We start from the raw sequence: 23851 nt of genomic DNA, 5'->3' as shown, positions 1-23851 counted from the left end.
ATGTCAGCTCTTCTCAATGAGAAGAATGGGCCCATTGATGTCGATGGGAGTTTTATAGCCCTCTTCCCTTGCCCCACGTAACACTCCCAAGCCAGCTCCTATTGGAAACAACCATCACCAAGCCCAAAATCACATCAATAACACCACACCTAGTTTGGCCCTCCATCTCCAGCGTTAATGCAGGAAGTCCCCTTTCTCTGTCGATTTGCACATAATTGGTTATTCACCCCAGACCACCTGTCCTCTAAGGCCAAGAATCACAGGCAAAGCTTTCATTTTGTAGTTCAGTGTAGCCCACTAGGATTTCAGTGATCTGAAGGAGCTGTGTTTGCGGGGGTGAGCTGGCTCTCTGTGTCACAGACAGATGTAAAGTTGGTTTTCATCTGCTTGCCTGCATCTTCCTACCTAGACAATTGTGCCTCCCCCTCTACCTGCACCCAAGTCCATCTCCTGCCTCCCTCTTTGTCAGCTCCTCTCCAGGATCCTCTTTCCCTGTTGCCCAGGTCAGTTTATCAATGAATGAAGGAGCTGCTTGTTACCAAAAGAGAGTAATGACATCGCAGGCCGCGATCCATTACAAATGATAAATGTTTAATCATGCAAAGAGATGGGAGAGGTGGGGGCGCTTTTATTTTTATTATTTGGCTTGCAGGCACCAAATGTTAGAATGAGCCAGAGCTATTCATTATGTGTAAAATAATCAGAGGAGACATCTCTAAGATGGTATAGCAAACATTTATTAATGGTGAAGCCTCCGCTAAATGGCTGGATGTCCATTTCGTATATACGTCAGGTGTGGGAAGGAGGCTCTCAGGCCCAGGCTGCTGTCTGGGTTCATTTTCTCTCTCCCTCTCTCTCTCCCCCCTTCTCTCGCCCTTGTGCATATTCCCAGATCAGCCTCCACACACTTGCATGGCGAACTTGGTTTGAATTCAAGCAGAGTTGGATAATGAGGGGGCTTTTGATTCCAAACCTGAATTAATTTCCAGTCGCTTAGTTCCTCTTACCGGGGGTTGGGTGCTCATAGAGGGTGGCACACAGCAGGTAGATTGGGATCAGGATGCACTGTGATCCACAAATTCTCAGTGTTTTGTAGAGTAATATAAGCCAACCGCAGCCAACTTCTAGCATTCCTCTCTCTCTCTCTCTCTCTCTCTCTCTCTCTCTCTCTCTCTCTCTCTCTCCTAGCTGTTGTTCATTAAATGAGGGGAACGCAGCAAAAGCAGGGAGGGTGTTGAGAGAGAAATGGCAGGCAGGGAAAGCATAAAAAGCTCTCCAGATATACAAATGAAGTTTCTAGATCTGGGGTGTGGGGAAGGTGAGGTGCAAAGTGGCCAGGAGGCATCAAAAGGTGATGCAAACCTAGGCCAGAGCCCAAGGCTGTGTCCGCACCATATATTTAAAGCACACGACTTCCCCCAAATGAATCCTGGGAGCTTTGGTTTGTTAAGGTTCTGGGAATTGTAGTTCTGTGGGGTGGTAAACTACAGTTCCCAGCCTTTGGGGGGGAAGTTCTGTACTTTTCACATAATTTTGATGTGTGGTGTGGATGCAGCCCAAACCAGAGCAATAGCTGGGGGGGGGGGGTTCTAGCCAGGGTTTCTGCCTCGGGTGAAGTCTCTGGAGGGGCGCCATTGAGGCTCCCAGCCTGATGAAAAAGTGAATGGCAGCTGCCAGCTCAGTCCTTCAGCTTCGTGGGGAAAGGGGAAGAAGGCTCATTTACAATGGGATGCAGGGAGAGGGAGAGCTGGAAAATCTGGAGATGCTGCGTGGTTCTCCCCAGTGAAGCAGAAGATAGGATCCCCTCTGGCTTTGCAACTGTGTGAGAAAGAAATTCTGGAGGGACGGGGGGGGGGTAGCTGAGGAAGAGAATCAGTTGGACTAGATGATCCTTGGGTCCCTTCTCACTCTTATGATTCTATGGTCCCTTCAGAACCTTGAATGTGTTTAAATAGCTAAGGTTGAGTCATTTTACAGACCACACATGATCTACGCACAGGAAAGTCAGGGAGGTGTGAGCATCTTCCTGCCAGTTCCCTGGCAAACTCTGCTCAGCCCGGCTGCATTGGGATTGAAGGGGATTTTCTACTTCAGACTCGCAAAAAGCATTTCTTCATCCTACATGGAACCTAAAATTGACTACAAACTTATCATTTCCTAAAATGAGTAACCAAACATTTTTTTCCTGGAAGAAATCTTGTTGAAGTCTACTCGGGAGCAAATTTACACGTCAAAACTCATTGAAAGGGGTTTGCACAGAGCCAAGAGGAGGGGTGAGTGGCAAAAAGCCTCAAGGTGGGGGACACACCAGAAGGTCTTGGCTGATCTTATGGAAATGCAGTCTTTTAATGATCCTGTGACCAAATAAATCCAATTCAAAACCTGACCTCAGATAGACAATTGCTGCACATGGAAGTTCTACTTTTGACAAACTATTTGCTCTCACTAGAAGAGACGCTCATTTCCCCTTTGGTCATACAGTCATCACACTTCGTAGGACTCCTTTGTATTCTGATTATATATTGCCTACTTTTTTATGCCCTTGTGTGTGTTGGCGGCAGCAACAAGAGGAGGCGCTAGGATGCTCCAAAGCGTGGCAGTGTCTCACCTGCTGGAGGTACCACCTTAGCAGGTGCCTGATGCCGCTAGCCCAGGGCTACGCCTGCCCCAGTCCAGGCTTCTCACCCAAGACAGGGCTAGCCTTGTCAAAGGAGCCGTGCTACGTTTATGCCTCTCATGAGCACGTTTGTCGTTGCTCTCATCTGAACGAAGCATCCCGCTGCTCTGATCTCTACTGATGTGTGCCATCTTGTGCCGCTTAGCTCATAAAGATCTAACAGGATCACAACCCACAGGTAGCCTAGCTGAAGGCCACTGAGGATAATTACACGTAGCATCTGCTTAAGAGGCGAAGGATCATTAGCTCCCTGGGTGATCCCCCCTGCTGGCTCCCTCCGCCTCAACTTCGGCCTTTTGAAATATCAGAATCCGAGCGAGATGGAATGCCACGGGAGACTCGTTCATGCTCTGCGACACTATCCCCATTCTGATCAAGGTAGGCAATGTGAGTCATTGCAATCTTCTGCTTTTACATTAAACTTGCTCGATATGCATACCATTACAGTCATACCACATGTTACGTCCGCTTCATGTTACGTCCCATGGCAACCCAGAAGTACCGGAAAGGGCTACTTCCAGGTTTCACCACTCACGCATGCGCAGAAGTGCAAAATGACATCACGTGCATGCGCAGAAGCGCCGAATTGCAACCCGTGCGTGCGCAGACGCGCCACTGTGGGTTGCGCTCTATTCATGTTGCGAATGGGCCTCCGGAACAGATCCCATTTGCAACCAGAGGTACCACTGTATTTTATTATTTATTAAATTTGTACACCGCCCTTCATCCGAAGACTGCAGGGCAGTTCACTACATAAAAATGAGAACGCAAAATACTCAATAAAAACAAGAGCAAAAACAAACCAATCATCCCCTGCCAACAAACACATTTAAAAGGACACAGAACGTTAATCGTCCAAAGGCCCGGTTGAAGAAGATTTTTGCTTGCAGCTAAAGAGATGCAAGGGACGCGGGTGGCGCTGTGGGTAAAAGCCTCAGCGCCTAGGGCTTGCCGATTGAAAGGTTGGCGGTTCGAATCCCCGCGGCGGGGTGCACTCCCGCTGCTTGGTCCCAGCGCCTGCCAACCTAGCAGTTCGAAAGCACCCCCGGGTGCAAGTAGATAAATAGGGACCGCGTACTGGCGGGAAGGTAAACGGCGTTTCCGTGTGCTGCGCTGGCTCGCCAGATGCAGCTTTGTCACGCTGGCCACATGACCCGGAAGTGTCTCTGGACAGCGCTGGCCCCCGGCCTCTTGAGTGAGATGGGCGCACAACCCCAGAGTCTGTCAAGACTGGCCCGTACAGGCAGGGGTACCTTTACCTTTACCTTTAAAGAGATGCAAAGCGAAAGAGATGCAATCAAGGCACCAGGCGAGCAGCTCTGGGGAGAGCGTTCCACAAATGGGGAACCGCCCCAGAAAATGTCACTACCCTCTGGACCTCTTACAGCAGACGCATATGACAAAAAGCCTCTGATGATGATTGCAGGGTCCAGGTTGGTATATATGTAGAGAGGCAGTCCTTGAAGTTTTATGGTCCTGAGCTGTTTACGGCTTTATATAGGTCAAAAGCAGCACTTCGAATTGGGCCTGGAAACTAGTTGGCAGTCAGTGCGGCCGGGCCAAGATTGATGTAATATACTCAAACCGTCTTGCCCCATTGAACAACCTGCCTCCTTCAAGCAGGCAGAGACCATCCTTTCTCCCAAGGAGGCATTCCTCACCTCCCTGGCCCAGCCACCTGTCCTGCTAGTTTTTTTTCAGCCAAAAGGAGCAAGGGTCCAGCACCTTGTCCACATCCTTAAGCCTGACTTAACTGAAACTTGTCCAGCGTAACAGGACTAGACAGTGCTCTGGGCACCTCTTGAGATTCAGCTGCTGTAGCAGTGGAGTCAAGTTCCTGGTGGATGCAAGCAATTTTATCCTCAAAATGCTTTGCAAACAAGTCACAGCAAACACCCCCGGTTCTATCATCTCTTTTGGGCCAGACTTTATTGATGGCATTTATTTAGCTTATGCCTGGCACGAAGGAGCCGCCACCAATGGCAGGCCTCCGTAGAGTTCTTTTGAAATTTGGGGAGGGGGTCTTGCAGCCCCCAACTCTTTGTGTCAGGGATGTTTTTATTTGGCTCAGGACCCCAATACCTCAAGGATCGCCTCTCCCTATTTGAACTGACCGAGAGCCTAGAATTGCCAGAGCAGCCGCAAACATCTGGAGGGCACCATTTTGGCAAAGGCCAGTCCACACTTTGCGAAAAGAAAAGCCATCTCCAACCAAACTCCTGACATGGATTCTCTCTGGAGGAATTGAGTTTTATCGTTAATAACCTGCCGCTAAAAGGGTAACATCTGTTTTGGGCAAACTGTAATGAGATTTAAACCCCAGGTGGAAGGAGAACTCTGCAGTAATAAATGGCGCTGTATGTCTAAATAGTTTTAATTTTTTTGCTGGCAGAGATGGCTGCGTGTTGTTCTTGCTTTTACCTCAAGGCCCACTTCGCCAGCTTTCTCCTCGCGCCCCCTTTTGTTGTTGTTGCTGCTGCTCCTTAATGATTGCCATTAATTTCCGGCGTGGCAGATGGAGTCTAAATCTAACCTAGTGGCATTTGAAATGAGAACCGTGGTGTGTCGAACGTATGCAAGAGGGTGCGCTGCTGTCTCGGAGCAAGTCTGCTCTGACAAAACCCTTTTAGCTTTCTGAGCGAGATTCCCCTTTGAGGTTTGCGCTTGCCTCTTCCTCTTTGGAAGCAACACTAACAAAGCAAGCCCCCATACGTGTCTGCTCACAAATACGAATCGGGGAGACATCCATTCCAGGTTGCGTTTTAATGGGGACTTACCGCACCGACACTTCTCAAAGCAATGCATGGAGCAGAAATGCAGGTCCCCTTTGAGATCTGTGGCGCAGTCGGCCCATCAAAAAATGGGCAGTTTTCAAAAAATGCACACTCATGTATGCAGATTAGTGAAAATAACATGCAATTCTGTTAGGGGTAAATTTGAACTGCTGACCTTCTGATCGGCAAGCCCAAGCGGCTCAGTGATTTAGACCTCAGCGCCACTTGCATCCCACATTCGAATCCCCGCGATGGGGTGAGCTCCCGTTGCTCTGTCCCAGCTCCTGCCAATCTAGCAGTTCAAAAGCACACCAGTGCAAGTAGATAAATAGGTACCGCTCTGGCGGGAACATAAACAGTGTTTCCGTGTGCTCTGGTTTCCGTCACGGTGTTCCGTTGCGCCAGAAGCAGTTTAGTCCTGCTGGCCACATGACCCAGAAAGCTGACTGTGGACAAACGCCTGCTCCCTTGGCCTGAAAGTGAGATGAGCGCTGCAACCCCATACTCGCCTTTGACTGGACTTAACTGTCCAGGGGTCGTTTACCTTTACCTTTACCTAGGGGTAAAATGCTTGCCAAACTGTGTGTACTAAGCCAAGCTATGTAGAACAATACCTATTTGGGGAGCTATGTGCATGAAAATGTAGGTCAATTTTCTTATAGACAATTGCAAACATGTGGAAATAAGATGAACCAAATTAAGATTGGGAAAATGAGGAACGGAGCTAGACACTTCTAGTCGTCCCCACTTACAAGCCCCATTGAGTCCAACGGGGACTTCTCCCAGGTTAGTGATATGGAATTACAACCCAAAATGTCTTTGAGTTATGCATTGGTGTGGGGAAGCTTAAGGCTAAGCAACAAGACCCCCATAGGTGCCAATTCCCTGGGGCCCTGGGTGCCCGAGCACCCACAAAATTCCATAAGAAGGGACCAGAGACACCCACAAATGTTGGTGCCAGGGTCATGCACACTGCATGGCACCCACGGCCCTGGGCACTCATGGTCATGTTGCCGAGTTGGCACTCCTGCCCCCCAATTGGTTGGCCCCACTTGTAGGCCATGAAAGCTGGGGACCATTTTCATTACTGGGTGCAGAATATTTTTTGAGAGATGTTTACCAGAGCTCCCTTGTCACTCTGTTAGATTGGAGGCTGCCATCACCCCCAGAAATGCCACTGAGCAAGAAGTGTGTTGTGTTAAAATGTTTGCTGCAGGCGAGACCACCTTTATTTTGGTGGCAGCTGCCCGGTGTCAAGATGCATTTTGGGAGAAAGATGGTGGCTTCCAGCCAAAGAGACCTCTAGCAAGTTTCAACCCATTTGCACCTGAAATTCACAGCCCCCCCCCCACCAGCTAAAATGCAAAAGAGAAGAGAACATTTTAACACAAACATGTTGAGGCTGAACTTCCAAAAGTTTAGTCCGGTCCTCATCAAAGACAGTTATTCACATATGCCAGGCACAAGACTTTGGTATGTCTACCTGCTGGAATATGCAGAAAGAGCTCAAAACTGGCATGAGATCAAAGCTGAATGTGCGCCCTGTGTCTCTGGATGATGCTCTGCTCTGCTCTTATCTCTGCCCAACGAACCTACACTTGCAGGTGGGTGTTTGGGATGCTGCTCTGCAGTAGAGCGTAATTGGCTCACCCAGTTACTTGCAGTGCAAAGGTAGAGGAGCACGATTGCCCTCAGAGGAGGCTTTCCGGTGCTTCTCTGTGCGACTCACTGGACTGGACTTCCCTCCTTCCACGCAGGGAGCTTAGTTGGAATATTTTCTCCCTCTGAAACCATAGGGGGCTGGCCTTGGTTGAAGACAGGTCATTCTGACTCTTAGCCACTCTAAATGAAAAACATCTCAAGTAGAAGAACAAATCGTGCCTCCAATTTAGGGCAGGGGGAATAACAACACAGTTGGGTCAACGTGACCATGTGTTGGGGGGAGGGCAGCAGGAATCCTGCACATTTCATGGCTGAGACAAAGAGGAATTTTTTGCAGGCAGATTGTCACAGAAGAGCTGAAATCCCCTCCTCTTGCAAAAGGAGACACAGTCCTAGAGTTCTGCCCCCCCCCCCATATTCATGGAGGGGTCCTACAGGCTCTCTCTGCCCCCATTTTTGCCACATGTGGGTGCCCATTCCCATGTGGTTGTTGAGATGCTAGCAGAGTTACTCTCTAGGATTCAGCTGTTTCCTCAGTATGCTGGCAGATCCACACCATAGATTTAATCCCCATTTAAAGCATGTGAATTCCCCACAAGAATTTTGGGAACTATAGCTTGCTTAGGGTGCTGGGAATTGTAGCTCTGCGAGGGGGAAGCTACCGTTCCCAAGTTTCTTTGGGGCGAGGGATGTGCATGGATTTTCTTTAGATAGAAACCTCTTGTGGGTGAAAACACAGGCATGTGAAATGTCAGCTAGCTTGTAACCTGCCATTAAACCTGCTGCAACCGATAAAGTCCATTTCCAAGGGGTGGCAATGCATCAACCCTCCAGCAATAAAAATGGGGACATGCTTGGAGCACTCCTAATCTCATTGCCAAGATTGCTGTGCCCTTAAGCAGGGCATCCAGGTTGGTTGGAGGTCCCTCGGGAGAAGAGGCGAGGAGTGAGAAGGTTGGGGGGGGGGGGAGAAATTCAATCCAGTTCATGTTTAAAAGGGAGACCCCCAAATTCTGAATCAGTTTGCAGGCTGAAACACTGCTCTCTTTTGAAATATGTAATGCAGTTTTCTTGCCAAGCAATGCGTAGAAAAATGCATAAACTGGAGGAAAGTGTACATAAAAAAATCATATCATACAAGAATGCACTATATTCCCAGACTTCCCTGGGAAGCAGGATTGATTGTTAAACCACTCCAACGAATGAAGAACGGCAAGTCAAGCTTATGGAATATGCAGAAATGGCGAAACGGACGGAAAGAATTAGAGGCAATGATAATGAAGAATTTAAAAAAGACTGGAAACCCTTTATGTTGTATTTACAGAAATACTGTAAAGATATGGACTCACTAGTAGGGTTTGAATAAACACTTACAAGTAAGAAAATAAGATCAATGGTTAAGTAAGGACAACATGGAATGAAATTGACTGCAAGATGTAATCATGAAGGAAAATTTGGTATAAAACTGATAAGAAAATAAGAGTATTAAAGTATAAGATTATAAAAATAAGATAATAATTAAGCAGAAGTAGTAAATATTTGAAGAACCAGAAGGGGAAGTTAAGGGAAGTCAAGGGGAGGGTTTTTTCCTTTTTCTTTTATGTGACAAATGTCATATTTTGTTGTTTGATTGAATATAAAATTGTAAAAATCCAATAAAATCTTCTTCTTTTTTGAAGAACTCTCAGGACCCTTGACAAACTCCAGCTGCCAGAATTCCATGGGGGAAGCCGTGACTGTTCAAAGTGTTCTCATGGTACTTTAACTGTATTGTGTGAATGGGACTGTAAAAAGGTAAAGGGACCCCTAACCATTAGGTCCAGTCGCGGACGACTCTGGGGTTGCAGCGCTAATCTCGCTTTACTGGCCGAGGGAGCCAGCGTACAGCTTCCGGGTCATGTGGCCAGCATGACTAAGCCGCTTCTGGCGAACCAGAGCAGCGCACGGAAATGCCATTTACCTTCCCGCCAGAGTGGTACCTATTTATCTACTGGCACTTTGGTGTGCTTTTGAACTGCTAGGTTGGCAGGAGCAGGGACCGAGCAATGGGAGCTCACCCCGTCACAGGGATTTGAATCACCAACCTTCTGATCAGCATGCCCTAGGCTCTGTGGTTTAACCCACAGCGCCACCCGCGTCCCTTCTGAATGGGACTGTAGTTGCCCCTATATTGCAGAAGACCAACAAAAGTTTTGCTGTGATAGGAATGCCACCCAATCCAGAAGCTCTGGGGAGTCTCCTAATGACTCTCAGCACCCTTAATGAACTACAGCTCCTAGAATAATTATTTTGCATTGGAGGGGAAGCCGTGTCTGTTTAAAGTGTCACCATATGAGCTTCAAATGTTTGGTGTGGGTGTGGCTGGTGTCTGGTGAAAGACAGGTGCCAAAAAGAACCACTCTGTGTTGTGCTGCAGGATGTTAACCACAGCAAAAAGGAGGCCTCTGCAGTTACAGCACAACTCCCCATTCAGCTCCCCATTCAAGCCCTTGGCCTGTAGTGGAAAGCAGAACGACAACTCCTTGAGCCATTCATATCAGCATCTAAACAAAGAATCCCCAAGAGGGACACAAAAATTGGTAGCAGTTCACAAGGGGCAAGGTGCAAAAAAATCGGGACTGTCCTGGTAAATGGGGGGAGGGGCAGATGAGATATGCAACAAACGTGAAACCTGCAACACAATGTTGCAGCGCGGAGTGGTGATGTTCACCATTCCAGAGCCTCTATTCCAATCTACTAGCTAGTCAGCATTCAGTAGCCACTAAGCATGCTTAGGGACGCGGGTGGTGCTGTGGGTTAAACCACAGAGACTTGCCAATCAGAAGGTCGGCGGTTCGAATCCCCATGACGGGGTGAGATCCTGTTGCTCGGTCCCAGCTCCTGCAAACCTAGCAGTTCGAAAGCACGTCAAAGTGCAAGTAGATAAATAGGTACCGCTCCGGCTGGAAGGTAAATGGCGTTTCCGTGCACTGCTCTGGTTTGCCAGAAGCGGTTTAGTCATGCTGGCCACATGACCCGGAAGCTGTACGCTGGCTCCCTCGGCCTATAAAGCGAGATGAGCGCCGCAACCCCAGAGTCAGTCACGACTGGACCTAAAGGTCAGGGGTGCCTTTACCTTTAAGCATGTTCCATCCTCTTCAGGCTGTTTCTCACATGCACACAAAATCACCCCCCCCCCCAAACAACAACACCCCAGCCCAAGAGTCTGGTAACTTTGGGGTTTTCCCCAGGCCTGCATAGATGTCTCTCATATGAATGGGTGGTGCTGTTTTGGCTGTGTAAACATCGGCACTAACAACCTTAACATTAGAGACAGAATGAATTACGACTAGGCTAATACTGCAGGAAGATCGCGTTTCCCCAGAATAACCAAAAGGTTGAGAAGTCCTGTGAGAGATGAGACCCAATGTCCATCTTGTCCTGCATTTTGTTCCCACAGTGGCTTGCCAGATTCCTCAAGGAAGCCTACAAGAGGGCAAGCGACCGCAATCTCCCTGGCTTGCCCTCTTTGCTTTGAAACCAGGGCACTCTCAAGGGCCTTTCCAGAGAGAGAGAGATCATCCAGGCTCAGCGATCGCTGGGCAAAAACCTCCCTGCGTTCCCAGCCCTTGCTAGCAGTCCCTTTTATAAACGGAGGACTCAAAGGCCACGTTGTGCTGTGGGCAGGCAGTTGCTTTGATCCCGCCTGATCTGGGGCTCTTTCCCCATGCGCAGCAACAGGAAAGGGGGGCAGGGGCTTTGGGGAAAGACCCCGGAGAGGAAAGAGGCACAGAGGCTTCCTCCATCTGCAACGGAGCAGGGAAACCCAGCGCAGGCGAGCTGATGGCCAGAGGAGGGAGAGGGAGGGAGAAAGGAAGAAAAAAGGCAACATCTCAGGTGATGTAGATAATCACTTTTAATCTCCTGCTCAAAATAGCCCAAAGTCAAGTAAAGGAGGGATTACGGGGCTTAAACCACTGGTATTGTCAGTGTGTAACAGACTTAGTCTTCCCCTGAAAGGAGGAGAGAAGCTGCAGCAGACTTGCTCTTAAGAAGGCCCCTTGGCCTCGGAGGTGAAGGCTGGCCTCCCTCTTGCTGGAACCAGGGTGGCAAAACAACACAGAGTTTTGCCACATCTCCAAGTCTCCAGATTTGCCTGGCCTGCTCCACGCAGCAGAGGGCGGGCTTGAATCTCCCGGTGGGTCTCTCCACACACACACTCAAACACATGTGTGCAGCTTGCAAGTGTCAACCCAGGAGGAGCTGACTGCAAATTATTGCATAGACACTTTGGGGGAGGGGGCGGGTCTGCCCTCCTTCCCTCTCCCAATTAACCTCCATCTCCAGGATTCAGTCATGCTTAATGACATCACTGGGGCCCAGCCCCTGTGAGATCAATGGGGCCCTCACCAGCCTCCCTCCCCCCAGCTATCAAGTTTGGGCCCTGAAATCTCGGGGTCTGGGATGCTTCTGACTTAGCAGTAGTAGTCCATCTGTCTAGTCCTGTCTATTTTGATTGACAGTGGCTGAGGTCTCATGCTTTCCTGGCAGGCTGCAGATTTGGTGGGCTACGACAAATCCCAGCAATGCCAGAGTCGGGGTGATGGGAGCTGGAGACCAGCCAAGTTTGGGAAATACAACCTTGATCAAGAAAACGAACCTCATCCATATTCCACCCTGAAGCATGCACAGGTACACGCATCTGCTGTAGTGAGTCTTCACCACCACAAGGGGCGCTGCTGATCCAGCTTTTTTCTGCCTTATCGGATAAAGTTCAGGGGAACCGAAGCTGATGAAAGGGGCAGCATCAATACACTACAGTTCTAAATAGGTTTCACTGTTATTCCCCCTCCCTAGGGAACCCTGGGAAATGCAGGTTTGACAAAAAGGTCAAAGATCACTAAGAACTTCAATTCCCATGATTCTTAGAGCAGAACCATCGGCTCTCCGGGTCTAGAACTACTACTCCCAGCAGCACTAGCAAGCATGGCCAATGGTCAGAGAAGGTGGGAGTTGTAGTTCATCCCCATCTGCAAGCCCAGAGGTCGCCCCCCCCCCCCCGATTTAAAGGAAGCCTAACAGTACAACTGGAATAAAATATGATTTGTAGAGTACATGTCCCCAGAGTAAGTCAAACGTGAATGTTTTATTTCCTTTACTTTTACTTTTTAGTCTGTGCACGACTGCAGATAAAACTAACAGAGATAAGCAAACCTCCACAAGCACAAACAAGCTACGTATTGCAAATTGCCTGTTGCAAGTGGCGCGCTGCAACATAATGTTGCAGCGTGGGTCACTGCTGTTTAGGATTCCAGCCATGCCATTCCATCCCCACCCCCCACTGGACAGTCAGCCAGCATTCTCTGCCCACTGAGCATGCTCAGTCTTCGTTGACCTGTTTTGGCAGTTTTCTCAAGGTTTTTGTACTTCTGCAAACCTAGGGGTGGTTCGCCAAGCCTGCTGACACCCGTCACTCTTTGTTCATGGATGGCACCGTTCTGGCTGCGTAAGCAAAGGGGGGGGGGGTTAGTCCAAAACATCTGAGGGGGCACCAACCTGGGCAAAGGGTGCCTTGTGGGGTTTAAAAGGAGGTGATTGGCAGAACTGTTTCGTACAGGGGGCAAAGCAAAGGCCCTCTTCATCACAGTGATCGGAAGTTTGCTCATACCAAAAAATAATGGGGGAGATTTCCCCCTCTCTGTAAGATCCCTCCTACTCCTTATCTGTATGAGTGGTGAGAGAGGGGGGGGAGAGAGAGAGAGAGAGAGAGAGATTGGCATTAGACTGGGAAATGGAGCGCAAATGTTAACTTGCTGCCCACAGGCCACTGAGACGCCACCAGCTGGGAACATTTCTCGGCTCTGCAGGAGGAGGCTGGTGATTGATGCACCTCTAAAAATCAAGCCTGTTGCCTCAACCTTTCCTAGGAAGGAGAGGAACACTCAGCTGTGCAAATCCTTCTACTGGCAGACATGGTCACCTTCCCAGTTTTTGTTTGGCGGAGAAAGGAGAGGGGTGGCCTGCACCTTGTCCTCCTTTGCCCCTGTGCCAAACCGTGTCCCAGATGCATGCCCCTGGCTTGTTGCAGTCACCTTCCCAGTAAAATTTGTCCTCTACTTATTTCAACCCCCCCCCCCGCCCCCGGTTATGCTTCCTCGTTCCCCAGGTCCCCTTGCTTTCGAAAGATAAACAGATGCAGCCCAGCTGATGCCAGGCAGAGAGCACTGACACTCGCTGTCAGAAAAGACAAAGCTTCGTGGAAACTTGTGATGCGGTGAGTTGGGAGCTGGGGGAGCTTGGAATATGAACGTAGCCTGCCCCCGCTTTAATATGAAACCAGCTCCGATCCTTCTGAATTTGGGCCTGGGCTCCTATATCCCACATGATTATGGTTTACAACATTAAAACAGAATATTAAAAACAGGGTAACGCATCGTACAACCACAGGAATAAGGTGGGTCTTAAAAATATAAGTCTCGTGGATCAATGAAGGTTGCAGATGCACCTTTGTGGGTAGGGAGCTCCACAACTTAGGGGTGTACAGTCATACCTTGGGTTACAGCCGCTTCAGGTTGCGTTTTTTTTGGGTTGCGGACTGACGAAACCCAGAAGTACCAGAACGGGTTACTTCCAGGTTTTGGCAGTTATGCATGTGCAAAAGTGCTAAATTGCGCTTCGCACATGCGCAGAAGCACCGAATCGCAACCCGTGCGTGTGCAGACACACAGATGCGGGTTGCGAACATGCATCCCTCACGGATCACGTTCGCAACCCGAGCCTCCACTGTATTGGTGTTTGTTCCACCCTCCTGCTGCTTCCCAGTCCTCCCATCTCCCCAGAATTGCTCCCCTTATTCTAAACTTAAACGGTGGCAGGATAATGACAGCAAGGTCTCTGCCTTTGCCCCGCCATTCCTTGGTTGCCTAGGCTGACATACGGTAGCTGCACTGGGCCATTCACACTGAGCACTGGTGAATGAAGTTCTCCGGGGCTCCTGAGAGTCAGGAGCCCTGGAGAACGATGCTTCCCAAGACCCCTGCGCATGGGGCACTGGTGTTATAGCATTCCATGGCATCACAGAATCCGAAGGGACGTGAGGCTTTGCTTCCACAGCTGGTCTTCAGGTGAGTCTGGGAGAAGGGAAGGTGGCCTCAGGGAGGTTCACAGAGAGTGGGGGCTGGAGCAAGTGGTTTTAATTTTGATGCACTGCTGATGACATCGCTCCTAATAGGATGTGTTTCCTAAAGTTGGATCTGGGCTCAGGAAATAGACCACTCAGCTATCTTCCAACTTTGGAGGAAAACCTACTGGTTTTCGAAGAAGACATTTGAATCAAGTCCAGGGGAATCCACTCACTGATAGTGAAAATCACACAAGCTTGGGCAGGAGCAGAACTGTACTATGAAATTCCAGTGGGAAAGGTGAAACACGGGGCTTTATGTGTGTAAAAATAAACATTAAATGTATGTATCCTGCATCAGGACAGTTTCGATCCTTGGAGGTTTTTAATCAGAGGTTGGCTAGCCATCTGTCATGGATGCTCTAGTTGAGATTCTTCCATTGCCAGGGGGTTGGACTAGATGACCCTCAGGTTCCCTTCCAACTGCAATGCTATGATTATTCTTAACTTGTACTGGTTCAGCAGATATGCGCATATCTGCTGAGCCAACTGTGTGACGCGGCAGCTAAAAAAGCCAATGCAATTCTGGGCTGCATCAATAGGAGTATAGCATCTAGATCAAGGGAAGTAATAGTGCCACTGTATTCTGCTCTGGTCAGACCTCACCTGGAGTACTGTGTCCAGTTCTGGGCACCACAGTTCAAGAAGGACACTGACAAACTGGAACGTGTCCAGAGGAGGGCAACCAAAATGGTCAAAGGCCTGGAAAGGATGCCTTATGAGGAACGGCTAAGGGAGCTGGGCATGTTTAGCCTGGAGAAGAGGAGGTTAAGGGGTGATATGATAGCCATGTTCAAATATATAAAAGGATGTCACATAGAGGAGGGAGAAAGGTTGTTTTCTGCTGCTCCAGAGAAGCGGACACAGAGCAATGGATCCAAACTACAAGAAAGAAGATTCCACCTAAACATTAGGAAGAACTTCCTGACAGTGAGAGCTGTTCGACAGTGGAATTTGCTGCCAAGGCGTGTGGTGGAGTCTCCGTCTTTGGAGGTCTTTAAGCAGAGGCTTAACAACCATATGTCAGGAGTGCTCTGATGGTGTTTCCTGCTTGGCAGGGGGTTGGACTCGATGGCCCTTGTGGTCTATTCCAACTCTATGATTCTATGATTCTACATATTTGCCTAGGCCTCTCTAGTCGTGGGGACAGGCAAACAGCTTGGTAGGATGCTGAAATAATCAGAATGTAAGCAGCAGTCCTGCTAGATCGACCACATCAAGGTGGACCCTGCACACTGTCCTGCAACAGAGGGCAGCCAGAGGGCAGCCTATATGAAGGATGCCCCACTCTTTGACCCTGGCACTCCGAGGTCTACTACTTCTGCTGATGGGTGTTCCATTTTCCTCTCGCACATTGAGATTTGCGCACAGAGTGTTTGGGGAGCCTATTTTAAGACCTGCGTTTCTGCTCCATGCAAAACCACTGGTGCGAAATGTCCAAGATCCGCTGGAAGTCCATTTCCAAAGAGAGTGCTCTCCTCCTCCTCCTCCTCCTCTTGCAGGGGGAAGGCTGACTCACTCTTTTTAGCAAGAACGACTTTTGTTTTAGAAGCTTTAACTCCTCACCTTGGTTCACAGATTCTCAATCACCAGCTGGGCGAAGGCCCTGCGCACTCTTGCTTTCTGTGAAAAGTAATTCATTTCGAGCTCAGGAACTGTTTCTTACTCAGCTCTTACACATGCTTTTTTTTTGGGGGGGGGGAAACACAAAATAGCAGGGCATCCCACCCAGCAGCGCAGCACCTGCCCACTGCCATTCTGTATGGATGTGCGGTGCTTATAGCTTTTAATGGAATGTTTCCTGTGGGTATACATGTCAGCTGTTGCTCCTGCGTAAAAGCAGTAATGGATGGCTTCTAGACCGGTTGTCTGGCTTCAAGGGTTTTTTGTTTTTTTAACTTTTAAAATGTGTGTGTGGAGGGGGGGGGGGGAGTTGTTTCTAATAGGCTATACCAGAGCACCACTTATTTTTTTAACACTTGGAAGGTTAAACAGTCCTTTCTGGAAGCCATTAACACCCGTTCCCTAAATTCCCAGCTAAAGCTTGAATGTCGACTGCGACGTTTAATTTGGCCAATCCATTAGATCGGAGCGGGGGGGGGGGGGGATTTTTCAGCCTGTCGTTCCCTATGAGACCCAGCCAGATTCATTATCCCAAGTTAGAGCTTTTAGCTACCTACCTTTGGTATTGCCTGGTCCAAGGTGGGTCACAACAAGAGCGCTATCAGGCAGGAGATTAAGAAAAGCATTGCCACATGCATGTTTGGGTTAAAAGGGGGCCCTGCGTCATAAAAGGCTGAGGACTTCTGCTCTACTCTGTGTGCAAGTGGCGCTTCGCCGTTTCATATAGAGGTCTTGGCCAGCCCTGCTGGGAGAATCAGTGCTGGCAATTGAACCTGGACCTCCTGCGTCCAAGTGAGGGCTCTGCCACTAACCTACAGTCCTCTCCTGGTTCTGGGGTGGTGGTTCAGTTTCTGCCGTAGCTCTCCGCCCCTCCCCATAAACACCGTAAGTATCAAAACTGGAATAAATTATGCAAACAGAGAGAGAGGGAGGGAGGGATGGAGGGAGAGAAGAATAATGATGCAAAAGAAAATAAATCACTGCCATCTGTATAATTTATGGAGGTTGCTGAATTTTAATGTTTTTAAAGCCCAGAGTATTCACAGCTCTGGAAGCAACGGCATGTTTCATGCATGACAGGGCTTCCCAAACTTTTCTCTACAGTGACCCACAAGTCCAAATGTACTCAATACAGTGACCCATTGATTTATTGCTTGTTTTGTAACCGTTACTTAGAATCATAGATTCATAGAGTGGCAGAGTGGAAGGGACCCTGGGGGTCATCTAGTCCAACCCCCTGCAATGCAGGAATTGCAACTAAAGAATCCCTGACAGATGGCCATCTGAACTCTGTTTAGGAACCTGCAAGGAAGGAGAGTCCGCCACCTTCTGAGGTTGTCTGTTCCACTGTCAAAGAGCTCTTACCATCAGAAAGTTCTTCCTACTGTTTCGTCAAAATTGCCTGCCTTGTAATTTGAATCCATTGGTTCGGATCCTTCCCTCTGGAGCAGCAGAAAACAAGCTTGCTCCATCTTCCCACGTGACAGCCCTCGAGATATTTGAAGGTGGCTATCATATCTTCTCAGTTTCTCCTTTTCCAGGCTAAACATAGCCAGCTCCTTCAACCGTTCCCCATAAGGCTTGGTTTCCAGACCCTTGATCATCTTGGTTGCCCTCCTCCATACATGTTCCAGCTTGTCAATATCCTTCTTAAACGGTGATGCCTAGAACTGGACACAGTACTCCAGGTGTGGTCTGGCCAAGGCAGAATACAGTGGATGCTCAGGTTGTGAACGTGATCCTTGTGGGAGGCACGTTCGCAACCCGCAGCGGCGTATCTGCGCACGCGTGAGTTGCGATTTGGTGCTTCTGCACATGCGCAACTGCCGAAACCCGGAAGTAACCTGTTCTGGTACTTCTGGGTTACGGCAGTCCGCAACCCAAAAAAACACAGCCTGAAGCATCTGTAACCCGAGGTATGACTGGACCAGGGGTCAGCAACATTTTTCAGCTGTGGGCCGGCCACCGTCCCTCAGACTATGTGGGTGGGCTGGAGTATATTTTGGGGGAGAAAGAATGAACGAATTCCTATGCCCCACAAATAACCCAGAGATGCATTTTAAATAAAAGGACATGTTCTACTCATGTAAAAACACACCGTCCACGGGCCGGACTGAGAAGGCAATTGGGCCGCATCCGGCCCCCAGGCCTCAGTTTGCCTACCCCTGATCTGGACACTATACTTCTTTTGATGCTGCCTAGAACAGCATTAGATTTTTTCCCCTTTCCATTTTTTTGCTGCTGTATCACATTGCTGACACATGTTAATCTTGTGGTCCACTAAGACCCAGAGATCTGTTTTGCACGCAGTGCTGTCAAGCCAGGTGTCCTCCGTTCTGTATAATGAGGGTCACGCAAGCAAAATTGACTTTACATCCCTATTAATGCAAAATTATTGTTCTTATTTTACACAAAATGGTAGATTTTGTTGAAATATTTGTAGCACTTAAAAAGTTATAGTTACCCACAGCCCCTCCAACAATTCTGTGATAAGGTTGCGATGTCGTGTGGGCAATTCGCACTGGTGTGCGGTGCTTTTTGTGTAGGAGTTTCATAGAAAACTCCCTCACTTGAAGCAAGAAATCTTGGGGAAAGACTCCCATTGCCTTCAGTGGAAGACCTTTTTTGGAGTTCCATTGCTGCGCTTGGGGGGTCATCACAGCTGGAGAGTGACCCCTTCCTTTCCACTGTGCTGCCCCACTGCACAGCAATTAGGCTTGAAAGAAGCCTCTCATTGGTTCTAATTGCTGCGGATGGGGGGTGGTTCTGATCTTCATCGAGATTGCAGGTGAAGGAGGCAGTATTAACCTTCGCCTCTCTGTGATCTTCACTCCCCCTCTAGCAATTAGACTCACGAAAGGCTCCAGTGCTGTTTAATTGCTGCGGTTTCTGCATGTGTGTGTCTGAGAGAGGGGGAATGTGTGTGTTCTGTGTGCAAATGGATGTACAGTGATACCTTGGTTATCAAACTTAATCCGTTCCGGAAATCCTTTCCAAAACCAAAGCGTTCCAAAGCCCAAGGCACACTTTCCCATAGAAAGTAATGAAAAATGGATGAATCCGTTCTAGACTTTTAAAAACAACCCCTAAAACAGCAATTTAACATGAATTTTACTAACTAACGAGACCATTGATCCATAAAATGAAAGCAGTAATCAATGTACTGTACCATAAAATAAATAAAACAGTATTGTAGATGATAAAAATTTAAATTAAAAAAATTTCTTACCTGCACTGATGATAGTCATTGTTTGGATGGGGGGCTTTTATCCATTTCCACAGTCACACAGTCAAACAATCAGTAACTGAACTGGGTTCCACATAGTCACAGAAACAAATTAACCGAAAAAGCCTCAAAAACAAAAACGCAAAATAAATAGCAAAAACAAAAGCGCCAAACTTAATCGGTTCTGGAAGTCTGTTTGACTCCCGAAATGTTTGAAAACCAAGGTGCAGCTTCTGATTGGTGCAGGCGCCCCAGAAACAATAGCCGACAGTCACATCGGATGTTAGGCTTCCGAAAAACATTCAAAAACCGGAACATTTACTTCCGGGTTTATGGCGTTTGAGAACCAAGGTACCACTGTATTGGGATGTACAAGGTTATGAATGAAGACATGTGGATGAGCAAGAATATGATCCCCCTCCTCCGGAAGGCCAGGAAATGTGTCCCACTGAAAAAAGATTCCCCAGCCTCCTATAGATCTGTTCTGTTTGCAGGATTTACTGTTGGACAGGGCCTGCAGAAGCACCTCCTTCATTGCAATGATCTCTTTAGAATTGCCCATCTGTCAAGTTCCTCTCCTTAATCAAGGAACAGCAGGCAGAGGCGTCATAAGGTTTTTGCAGCTGTATGTCTGTGTGCGAGAGATCAAGTCGAGAGCTGGTGCTCCGAAGTTGAGCCACGTGTGATTTCAAGACCAGTGTGGGCAGCAGCTAGAGCAGGCATAGCCAACGTAATACCCTCCAGACACTGATGAACTACAACTCCCATCATCCTGGATCACTGAGCGTTCTGACAGGGGCTGAAACGGGTTGGGATAGCTCCAAGAAGGCCAATCCTGAGTTAATGTGTTGGGCCAGAACTTGGGAGACCAGGGCTTTACTCTCCACTCAGCCCTAAACATAAGAAGAGCCTGGTGGATCAGGCCCATCCAGTCCAGCATTCTGTTCCCACAGTGGCCAACCAGATGGGGAACCAGCAAGCACGACTTGAACGTAAGAGAACTTTGCTCTCCCTTGGTTTCCACCAACTGGTATTCAAAAGCATCGCTGCCTCCAGCCATGGAGGTAGGTCAATACTCATTGTGGCCATCATGAAGCCCATGGGGTGACCTTGGGCCAGAATTTAGTGGATCTGCTCACCAAGCTGGAACAAAAGCAAAACGAGTCAGCTTGTTCAGAATGCAGGAGCCATACAGCTAAGATGAAGGAATAGCTGGAACATAAGACTTCTAGAGAAGGTCTAAGGGCTCTGAGAGGTCACCCAAGGAGGAGAACTCTGCCCTGTCTTCCAGGAATGTCAATCTTCTGCAAGAGGAAAGCAGAATTTAATGGGAAGAGCAAGTGCTGTTTAGTTTTGAGATACTCTGGCTCCACGGACAGCTCTTTGTTCTCTGAAACCATAACATCTCTGGCTCGGGGTATTTTTTTAATTCAACCCCTCCCCCCCCCCCCGAATTTGAGCCTGGTGGGTCCTGACAGCTCATCAGTCTTCTGAACTTTGGAAAGAACAATGATTTAATGGCTGGAAGCTAAAGTTAGACATAGCCAGCCTTGAAATCAGGCGCAACCGCATCACGGCGGAGGTAATTAAAATGTTGAAACTCTTTGAAAGCAGAGGCGGGCGGCTCGCTGATAGGTTGACACCTCCAAGTCAGGATCAATCATTCTTTGAGTTGATTGGCTTTGGGATAAATCCATTGGATTGTCGGCACTGAGGAGCTGCTCAAGTAATCCTCTTCTAAAGATCCAGCGAGACAAAAGCCCACTTGGGAGGCCAGTGGAAAGAGCATTGAGCAGATATTATGTAATAATATTTGTCTGGAAACGTGCAGATCATTTATGAGAAATGTCCTTGATCTTTCTGAGGGTTGGTCTCAGGACTGATGAGAGAAAGAACTTCTTCACACAGTGAATAGTTAAACTATAGAACTCATTCCCCCAGGAGGCAGTGATGGCCACCAAGTTGGATGGCTTTAAAATAGGATTGGAGAACTTCGTGGAGGAGGAGAAGGCGATGGATGGCTACCAGCTCTGCTTCCATAGTTGGAGGCAACAATGCTTCTAAGTATCAGTTGCTGAAAGCCAAAGGAGGGGAGAGTTGCTTTTGGGCTCTTGTTTCCCACAGTCCTCTCTGGTTGACCACTGTGGGAACAGGATGCTAGGCTAGGTGGGCCACTGGCCTGATCCAGCAGGCTCTTAGGTCCTTATGGTCTGAAGGCAAATGAGACTAAGCTGGCTGGATACCTGGAAGGGTGACTGGGAACCAATCACCAGGAAGTTGCCTCGGGCTCTGTTAATGGAAGAAAGGCAGGGTAGAAATGTAAGAAGACGAATGCATTAGAGCCAGTGAGGTGCAGTGGTTAGAATGCTGGACTTGGACTTTGGAGACTGGGATCTGAATCCCCGCTTAGCCATGAAGCTCTTGGAGTGACTTTGGGGCAGTCACTGCCCCTCAGCCTAACCTACCTCACAGGATTGTTGTGGGCATTAAATGAGGAAGGGGAGAATCATGTACACCACCTAGAACTCACTGGAGAAAATAAAATAGCCAACCTCCCATTTCACTTGAGCCAAAGTCTAGTGATGCCAACATTAGAATCATTAGCTTATGTTCTGGGAAATTTCCAATGTCCCTTGAAATTTCTGAGATGTCTAAATCAATGACAAATGCCCCAAATATGCTTTAAATTTTGCTTTAAGTTGGCCCTGCTGAGATTCCCCCTTCTCTGGTCTGTCACTAAGGTAGATTAGGATGGTAGGGAACAGGGCCTTTTGGGTGGTGGCTCCAGGGTTGTGGGATTTAGTCTCACAATTAGTCTGCTTGGGCCTGTCTCTTGTGGCCTTTCAGTGGTCAGAAAGACCTTAGGTTCTACCAAGATTTGTACTGATTTCACAGCTGGCCCTTCTATATATTAGGGAAAGGCCATAACTTAGTAGAAGAGCACTTGCTTGGCATGCCAAAGGTCCCCAGTTCAGTATCCACCATCTCCAGATAGGACTGGGAATGATGAAGCGCTGGGGGGCTGCTGCCCGTCAGTTTTGACAATATTGAGCTGTATGGATCAATGGTCTGAACTGGTATAAGTCAACTGTATGTGCTCCTAAATACATCTACCCAATGCTGCTTTATGGCATGCGTGTTTTCTATTGCTGTGTTGCTTTTAATATTCTTATGCTAAGCTTCCTTGTGGAGGGTTTGCCTTGAGAGGCGGGGAAGAAATCAAATCCAGTACATAAACAAACATTTCCCCAATAGCAGGCAGATTCAGTTCTTTGCAAGGCTTCCCAGCTGCTCTCCAGAAATCTGAACCTCCCCAGTTTTCTTTCTTGTTGACTGACTCAGGCACTGTCTGCTCGGCACTCAAGATGCTGCAGACCCCAACTTGAATGCCTGCTCCCCATTCTTTTTGCCTTCCTCTTCAGCTTTGCCTCGGTCTCCTGCTAGATCTGCCTGACAGAATTTCCTCTATTGCTGATGTTCGGGCTCTGAGTGCTGCTGTCTTATGTAGCAAACCTCACCAGGAAGGAGGGAGGCATGAGAACCTGCCGAAATACAATATTGCAGAAACACAAAACATTTTGGGGGGAAACCTGCCACTACGCACAAGCAGCCTAAGTATGGACTAAGTATGTTCAGTAGCTTCATAAAGCTGACAGAGGAGATATAGAAAACTGGGTGGGAGGAATGGAGTGAAGTGGCTAGGACCCTGAACTGCAACATTCAGCGCTGCAACATCTCGCTGCAGCATCTCACTTGCCTTCTTCCAGTGGGGCTCGAATCTCCATGCTTCCGGGGTTGCTCCAGTCCCTTCACTGATGTTAGTTTTGCTACCTAACTTTGAAAGCTTCTCTGTCTTCCTAATACAGCCATTCTGGAACTCTTGTTAGAAGGAAATCACCAATCTTGTTAATTTATAAAGGAACTGTTTGGATAAGCACTGGAATGAGCTCACTTTGTCACATTAACTCTCCCACTCGCGCTGATGTTAATGAAATAAAGAAATATATGGCAGTTCCAGACTTTTAAACTTCTCCCCCCACTGGATTTGCATAATGGGCCCGGCTGCCCAGGAAAAGGAACGGATCTGTCTGGGGAAATGGTTTCGCTCCTCGATCATCTGGCTTGGGGTGGGAATCCAATTGGGAGTCGTCAATTGGACGGTGCAGCCTGGTTTGGGTGTTGTTCTTGGTTTTGCTGCTGGGACGGCATTTTGCCAAATGCTGAATGTTTTGGGTGGGGGTTTAAAAAAAGAAAGGATGTTTAAATTAAGATGCAACCCAGTCTTGTTGGGGAGTGTGCGATGGGGGAAAACAAATTTGTGGGAAAGTTTATGGATCAATAGTGGTTAATGGGACTATATTTTACCGAGAGAGCACATTTACTGTTCACATTGAAAGCACCAACCTTTGCTGTTTTTTTACGGAGCAAAATTGTGTGCCTCGGAAAATTACAAAAACAGGATTAAGGAAGTGTTTGGGTCTCCACAGCAGGGCAGGTCTACTGGGAGATCCCTGACTTAAAGCACAGGGAGACAAGCCTGTGACTCTCCAGGTGTTGCTGAACTCAAGTTCTGATCATTCTTTTGTATTAATAGTGAAACTCTGGCCTCCAAGGCAGTGTGGTGCAGTGGTTAGAGTGCCGGGAAGACCAAATCCTCACTCGGCTGCAAAGCTCCCTGGGTGACCTTGGGCCAGTCACTGCCGCTTAGGCTACCCTACCTCACAGGGTCG

At 48.3% G+C, this 23851-nt stretch overlaps 1 protein-coding gene and 1 long non-coding RNA gene across 4 annotated transcripts in view; one reads left to right on the top strand and one right to left on the bottom strand.

The window, feature by feature from the left end:
• The window catches only part of ELFN1 (extracellular leucine rich repeat and fibronectin type III domain containing 1), a 261693-nt gene that overhangs the window by 4183 nt on the left and 233659 nt on the right, over positions 1 to 23851 (bottom strand). The gene's annotated exons all lie outside the window — the stretch shown is intronic.
• Positions 3965 to 22046, top strand: LOC144325451 (uncharacterized). Its single transcript, XR_013390609.1, has 4 exons — positions 3965 to 8869; positions 11644 to 11784; positions 13259 to 13366; positions 19616 to 22046. It is a non-coding gene; the product is annotated as an uncharacterized LOC144325451 (long non-coding RNA).

Source organism: Podarcis muralis, chromosome 14 (assembly GCF_964188315.1).
Source record: "Podarcis muralis chromosome 14, rPodMur119.hap1.1, whole genome shotgun sequence".
Classification (NCBI taxonomy): Eukaryota; Metazoa; Chordata; class Lepidosauria; order Squamata; family Lacertidae; genus Podarcis; species Podarcis muralis.
This window is presented reverse-complemented; position numbering and strand designations above follow the sequence as displayed.